At 34.2% G+C, this 6933-nt stretch overlaps 1 long non-coding RNA gene across 3 annotated transcripts; it reads left to right on the forward strand.

Moving 5' to 3' along the window:
- Positions 1-515: 515 nt before the first annotated feature.
- On the forward strand, positions 516-3878 carry LOC121225061 (uncharacterized). Of its 3 annotated transcripts, none has more exons than XR_005922832.1 (4): positions 516-776; positions 1007-1404; positions 1487-1848; positions 3673-3878. It is a non-coding gene; the product is annotated as an uncharacterized lncRNA (long non-coding RNA). The 3 variants fall into 3 exon arrangements; XR_005922831.1 differs by lacking the exon at positions 3673-3878 and having other exon boundaries at positions 517-776; positions 1007-1189; positions 1298-1404; positions 1487-1929; XR_005922830.1 differs by lacking the exon at positions 3673-3878 and having other exon boundaries at positions 1487-1929.
- The last annotated feature ends 3055 nt before the right edge of the window (positions 3879-6933 follow it).

A 6933-nucleotide genomic window follows, 5' to 3' on the forward strand; every position in this document is an offset into this window, starting at 1 on the left:
TAAATCAGGATCTTGTCATGTCAAATCATCAAGACAAAACAAGAATAAAACTAGATGCGGAAGTGTATCTGAAATCATGAATTCCTTGATATTTATGGATCTTGGGGATTTAATCTTCCAAATTAGCATACAAGAAATTCAAAGAATATTAGCTCTCTCTTTCCTAAGGATGGGATATTAGAAAAGATATATTGTGTGTTATTTGAGGACCATAACCCTAATATTTATAACCTTGGCATATTAGTTCTAATTCCTAATTAGCCCATCATTAATTAGAATTTGATTAGAACTCAATTACTAGAGTATCTACACATATTTGACCCATACTTTATTTAATAATTAAAACCCAATAAAACTTTTTTTTTGAAATAAGTTTCATATTGGGCTTTGATTAAAGAAATTAACCTTACATAACATTTTTAAAGAAACAAAAAATAGGAAACCAGACATTAGACCTGGCCCATTCAAAAACTGAATCATAATAAAAAACTAAAACTCCTAGGAAACCGTAAAAATAAAACAAAATCTGAAGCATTTAATGTTGCTTGTTCACTTGCCCAATCAGTATCAAATCTGTACCCGTCTTTTCATATCAAATCTTCGTTTCCTTCTTCAAGACGTTTTCATCCTTCCACCAGCATACTTTAATTACTCTGTTTCCAGCCTTCTCCAATTCCCCTTATCTTCCCATCCTCTCCATTTCCGATTCAATTTGGTTCGCTTCTTCTTTCACTTTCCGCCTGTTCTTCCGACGCTTCAGGGACCCTCCCGACCAGGTAAACTCCTACCTTTTTCTTCAGCGTTTCCTTTACTAGGATATGTGCAAGGCTATTTGCTAATCTCGGGATATATTCAAAACTGCACTCTTTTATTTGTATCTGTAATTGATGAATATCATGGATATACGCACTTACCAGAGATTTGTCTGGACTTTTTACCTTGCATTTCCTTATAATTGACAATGAGTCCCCTTCTATAATAACCCTTTCCCCTTTCATGTTACTAGCGAATTGGAGAGCTTTTCGACATGCGGCTGCCTTGGCCTCAAAAGCTGATGTTATTCGGTGATGGATCTTCGCACATGAGAGAAGAACGGTACCCTCACTGTCTCTGGCCACTATACCCACTGCAGATCTATTTTGTCTATCGTCATAAGCTCCATTGAAATTGATCTAAACAGTCCGATCAGGTGGCTTCCTCCATTTTTTAACAGATATGGTCCCTTTTGATCTTCTTATATCAACCTCGTCTAACTCTGCTATGTAACTCTGAACATATCTCGCCATTTCTTTTCCAGATTTGCCCCCTTTCTTATGAACCCTCGCATTCCTATCTCCCTAGATAGTCCATAGTGCGCAGCAGAAGATCCTACACTGGGATATCGAGCTCTTCGAGAAGACCCAGGTAAGCCATTGAGAGAAATCCCTCTGAGTATCTTGTAGAAATTGATGGAATGATAACTCACACCATACTGACTCTGAAACAGGGCACTTCCGGAAAAGATGATCCATATTCTCTTCTCCTAAACCACACCGGGGGCACACAGTTGTATTCGACAGCTTCTTAATTACCATATTTGCTCGTGTTGCTAAAAAATTCCACGAGCTTTTCTATACTGTAATTTTAATCTTATATGGGATATCCAGTAGCCAAAGCTTTTTGTAAAAGCTCTTGTAGTCCTCCTGTATCGCATAAGCGCTAGGATTATCTGCATTACCTTGTAATAGTTTATAGGCACTACGCACTGTGTAATCGCCCGACGCCTCAGCACGCCATACTTGGAAATCTTCATGAGGTGTCTCTGACAACGGGATACTCAGAATCTTCTCGGCAACATCCTCCAGAAAGGTAGATTTGATTACCTCCTCCTTCCATATTCTGTTACTAGGATCAATAAAATCCGTAACTCTAGCATCGTTTAAATTTAAATTCAATTCTGATAACCTTCCAAGCGATAAATCTGGAATCCAATAATCACCATTAACAGAAATATTCACACCATTGCCCACCTTCCAGCCTACTCCCTCCATTAACACACCCTTAGTAGCCCAAATACTTTTCCAAGTATACGACACGTTATTCCCCAACTGTGAATTTAAGAAATCAGCATTTGGAAAATATTTTGATTTTAAAACTTGTGCTACTTAAGAGTTCGGATTACTCCAAATTCTCCACCCCTTTTTGGCCAATAAAGATATGTTGAATTGGGCCAAATTCCTAAAACCCAAACCACATTCTTCTTTAGGCCTACATAAATACTTCCATTGGCACCAATGAATACCCCTTTTACCATGTGCTTTCTGCCACCAAAATTTAGCATAGATACTTTCAATATCTCCACGCATAGTCTTCGGTAATAAAAAACACGACATAGCATAAGTTGGGATGGCCTGTATAACTGATTTTATGAAGACTTCCTTCCCCCCTGGGGATAACATTCTTGTACTCCAACCATCAATTCTAGTGACAATCCTCTCTTAAATGCTGAAAGGATTCTTTCTTTCGTTTACCCACAACATTCGGAAGCCCCAAATAACGCTCTATATTTACTGAAACCCTTACCCCCATAATCGTCGAAACTTCTTTCTCCTCAGAGGTATTTATGCTAAAATATATGGAAGATTTATTAAAGTTAACACATTGCCCAGAGCACTTCTCATATTCCTTCAAGATATCTTTCATCACCATCGCCCCCTTCTCTGTTGCTTCCCCAAACAGAATGCAATCATCTTTTTTGCAAATGTGAGATTTCTGAAGACCAATAAAACTAACAAAGCTTAGTATCCATTTTGCTTCCAAATTAAAATGGTTATTTTTATTTGTTTCAGATTATATTTTAATTATTTATGTTTGAAATGTTATATTTTAGTCACTTACGTTATCATTTTGTTATGAAGTGGTTACTCTGCTTTTAAGTTTCGTTACCTCTTTAATGGCAATTTTATGTGACAGTTTAAATAGGTTTTAAATGCTAACTTTGATATCTAACTGAATTTTTTTTCAGTTGTTTAAAATTTTCAATTAATTAAAAAATTATTCTCATCCCAATTGGACATCTAAGCTGGTATTTAAAATCAATTTGGACTGTCATATACGATTGTTGTTAGGGAGGTAATGGAGCTTAACGACAAAGTGACCATTTCGTAACAAAACGATAACGTGACTAAAACATAACATTTCAAACATAAATGACTAAAATGTAATCTGAGGCAAATAAAAGCGACTATTTTTATAGTTTATCTTTATATATATATACACTAGTGTATTGACCCATGCAAGGTACGAGATTTAATGTTTTATATTTTCATTTTTCTAAATTGGTGCAATATCATTAATATTTATCAGTTATTAAAATTCAATAATAGAAATATTAAAATATAACATATTTAAATTGCAAATATTATAATGATGTTTGATAATATTTTTTTTGTAATATTATGAAACTTTAATATATGTGAAATATGAATTACTGTTTAATGGTTTATAATTTGCAAATAGTTAATAGTGAAAAAAAAAAAGAAACTAAAATATAGTCAACGTTTTCCATATACCAACTTAAGAAGTTGGCATAAGCTATTTCCCTGACATATCTTCATTTTGTTACCTAAAATTAATTAAAATGAGTAATTGTTATATAATGTAAATAATTGATTTAGTTAATAAATATTGCAGTGGTAATTGGAACTTACAGTGCAGTACATATCCTTTTTGATGGTGGCTAGAAGTCTTTTTCTTTTTCATTTGTAATTCGACTAGATTCTACAAATGAATCCGAGATGTTCGATGATACTTGTAACGAATTTAATTGCTAAGTGAAATTAAAAAGGAGAAATGTTATTTTTATGAAATACCAAATATATTGATGGGATTCTGGAAAATTTATGAACAAATACGTCCTTTATGATGTCTAACAGATTAGTCGATTCATTATTGTACTCTACATCATGCAAACATATAACTGTAAATTTGGGGAATGAATGTGTGTAACCGTAGTGCTGCAAATACGTTAGTGAAATTAATAGTAATGTAAAATATTGATTTAAATCACAAGATTGAGCCAGAACAATATAAATATTTATATAATCTGGAAAATAGAAATTAGAAATGAAACTGGATCGAAATTGTGTACCTGTAGGTAGGCAGAAATTCGATTGGTAGTTGAGGCATGTTTTCACAAATTCCCCTTAAGGCAGATTTGGTGCTCCTTTGATGTTGGAGAAATGTTGATTGACTGTCTCATAGGATCCAACAATGAGATTAGCGTGGCTGCAGTGATCAATAGCTTTCTTCTATCACCGGAAACATGTTCGAAATATGTAGGAAAAGATCTCAAAATTTTATAGGAAAAATAGAGAAAAATTCAGTGTTATATTCCCCTACAGATTATTTCGATTTAAATAAAAATATTCAAAATGAAAGAACTTTTGAAATTTTAATTAATTAATTTATTTTTACTAATGGAGCCATTAATGGCCATGAATTAAGGAGCCATTAAACTCAATCTAATATTTGTCCTTTTAATTCCAAACAAAATTTGAAGAGATAAGCTCTGCTGAGGAAATATAAAATAACGTATTGGGTTAAAATATCTACAGGTCTAGAAGGGCCCAACCAGTCAGGACATTTCGCATTTCCCACGTCGTGCAGGTGCGCCTTCAACCCTGGCGGGTTTGGAGAACATTAGCTTCGTCATTTAATAACCACTAAGTTAGTTCATATATATAAACATATTCCACAATTGATATCTAACCAATGTGGAACTAAGCTTTCCATTTTACTCAACGTAATTCACAAGTGGCTTACTTTGAGCATCAATTTCTCATTCATCACTCAACAATTTTGAGCATATGATATATCATTGTAAAGGTTTCATGGGGTCATAAAACCATAATTTTATAATTCAAACCTATATAAATAAACAACTATTTATATAAAATAAAGTAAATTAAATAATTTTTATTTAAAATATCAAGTACGAAAAATCAACAAATAAGATTAGAAAACTGAAAATCGAATAAAGAATCAAATTTTACTAGATGTTGAGGCCTGTTTTACACAGTTTCCTTAAGATAGATTCGGTCGCTCCTAAGGTACAAGCAGAAATGTTGGTCGACTGTCTCCAGGATACAACAACACGATGATCGAAGCAATAGCACCTCTGCAAAGATCAACGAACAAACCTTGCCTTTTCTATCACCAGAATGTTGGGAAATATTGAGAGGAAAATAGAAGAATTTTTGAGAGCAAAATAAACTCATTTATAGGTATTCAATATGGAGGAATTTTGGAAATATTCATAATTAAAGATACAAAATATGCATTAAACTAGCAAATAAATCAATTTGATTAAAATCAAATCAAATTAATTGGAATCAAATAATTTAGGATATATGTCCCTTTTAAATCAGATTTTGAATATATTTCCTGGGAAAAAAAATTCGTGTTGGGCTTAAAATATCTACAGGCCCATTTTGGGCTCGACTGGTCCAAACATTTCGTGTCGCCCACATCGTGCGGGTGCACCCCAACCCTGATGGGTTTGGATCTGCACCTCCCTGAGCGCAAGGCAGGGTTCCAAGCTTAGTCATTCAATCCCCTTTCAAGTAGGTTCTCATATATATACACATCCCACACTTGGTATTTAACTAATGTGGGATCTAACCTTTTCTTTTCCTCAACAAATATTCACAAGTAGCTTACTTTGAGCATCAATTTTTCATTCATCACACAACCATTTTGAGCATATGATATACCGTTGTAAAGATCTCATGGAGTAGAATATAAAATCATAATTTTATGATTCAACTCTCTACCTTTACCAATTGAGAATATGCCTCAAAGTTTCAAAAAATTACAATTTTTCCAACAATCCCCGACATGAATGAAAATTGATAGTTTTAACGGAAAAACATTGACTCGATGTGGTGATAGAATCTACGATCGATAGTTGTATCAGATGGATAGGCATCTACCCTTAAACCGCACCTTGTGAAATTATATTTACTTTAATAGCTGACCAGTAGACGTGATGTCCTTGAAATGTTCTATCGTTTGTGTAAACGATGATATACCTCACACAACTACCTCTCTGGAAAGGTTTTAGTTCTCATGGTATGTTCATATAGCCGTGAACATCTCCTGGCTCTGCAAGAGTTTGAGAGAACTATGCCCTAATAGTATCCTCGAAGCGGCCCCACTTCACTCTCACATAGGTGACTTTTGTTGCTCGGCTCACTGAAACACACAACGGTTAGTAAAAGCATTGCTTAACCTATCCCATTAATAGTTATTGTTTACATCATAGGAACAGACTTGGGAGAAGAACCCTCACAGTGACTTCACAAGCTCTATACAATTAGGTTGTCCATTTGAACCTAGATCTTGGGATCTCCAGTCAACTAGATAGGGTTTTCCTTTACATAACGCCTTTTATTTTCATGGGCTTTAGTCTCATTCCTTTCGATATTTCATCAACATGATCTCGATTTAAGCTTTTAATTAGCGGATCCGCAATTTTATCTTTTGATTTTTACAAAATCAAGAGAGATAACTTTATTTGAGATCAGTTGTCTAACGATATTGTGTCGACGATGCACATATCTCTATTTACCATTATCCATTACGTTAGCAAGACACCCCCACACTTTCAAGTGGTTGTGGATAGTTTTCTACCTTTCCATAACTCATATGATATCTTTTCCCTTTTCTTGCGGACACTTTATTTAAAAGGTAATTAGTTCATAGAAAAGCTTCCCCCTATATTTCTATGATAACCTAGAACTTTCTAGCAATAAGTTCATCATTTCCTTTATAGTCTGATTTTTTCGCTCGGCTACTTCATTTGGTTGAGGAGAGTATGGCGGTGTCACATCATGAATAATACCATATTGTGCACAGTATTCACCAAATGGTTCAACATATTCACCACCACGA

The sequence above is a fragment of the Gossypium hirsutum genome, chromosome D13 (genome assembly GCF_007990345.1).
Source record: "Gossypium hirsutum isolate 1008001.06 chromosome D13, Gossypium_hirsutum_v2.1, whole genome shotgun sequence".
Taxonomy (NCBI): Eukaryota; Viridiplantae; Streptophyta; class Magnoliopsida; order Malvales; family Malvaceae; genus Gossypium; species Gossypium hirsutum.